This window comes from Macrobrachium nipponense, chromosome 24 (genome assembly GCF_015104395.2).
Source record: "Macrobrachium nipponense isolate FS-2020 chromosome 24, ASM1510439v2, whole genome shotgun sequence".
NCBI lineage: Eukaryota > Metazoa > Arthropoda > Malacostraca > Decapoda > Palaemonidae > Macrobrachium > Macrobrachium nipponense.
The window spans coordinates 76,536,414-76,537,340 of record NC_061091.1 but is presented as its reverse complement, the minus strand read 5'-3'; positions in this window follow the sequence as shown (position 1 = coordinate 76,537,340).

The following is a 927-nucleotide window of genomic DNA, read 5'->3' as shown; positions in this document are numbered from 1 at the left end:
TTGAACATGCGCTGTCATTTGACTCAATTTTAAGATCTAGTTACTCTCTCTATGCAGAAGATTTAGTAAAAAAAAAAAAAAAATAATTGTAACAAATGTTACATAAAAGATAAAGCAAACTTCAGCCATATTCAGCAGTAAATGTGAGATCTATTCAGAATTTCAGGTCTAATCTGGCAACATCGCAGCCAGTGACCTTCTAGAAAGCGTTTTTTCTTTGTTCAATCAGAAAGCTTGGAAGAATTCGATGTAAAATAATAAGAGGAAAATGTCTGTCGTCTGGTGAAATCTGCGTGATGAACAGACCGCTGCCAACAAGCATTCATTTGTCAAGTAATGACCAGACCAAAGCTGCTCAACTACAGTGATTAAACCAGCGGTATAACTGCGTTACTGCTCCTGGAAGTATAACTGTCATATATGTATATACTATATATACATAAACATAAACATAAAGAGAGAGAGAGTCATTGGAAATCTCCCGGCACTCTCATGGAAAAGAAAGCTTTAGCGAAAGCTCATAAGACACTGAAAGTTTTCCAAAAGCCCTATCTATGGGGAGGGGAGGGGCGGGTAAAAATACCAACATTTCCCGGGGGAATATAAACTCACTGGTCTCAACGACGAAGCGAAGAGATATTGCTAACAACAGCAAAGAACAGGCCAACGAATACACGGTTGAAAACTACAGTCACGCTCGGCAGTCTTAAGAGGAGCGACTCAATTTCAATCAGTTCTTCCTCATTTACGATCATTCGCACAAATTGGTAACTCTCAGAAGCCTTTATTACCCCATTACGTGCAAAAGGTTTAGATTATCACGGAGCCGTTTCAGAGGCAAATCCCAACTACATACTACTACATACTACTACCACTACTACTACTACTACTATGATATCGGTGACCGAATTCGTTCTAATGAAATGA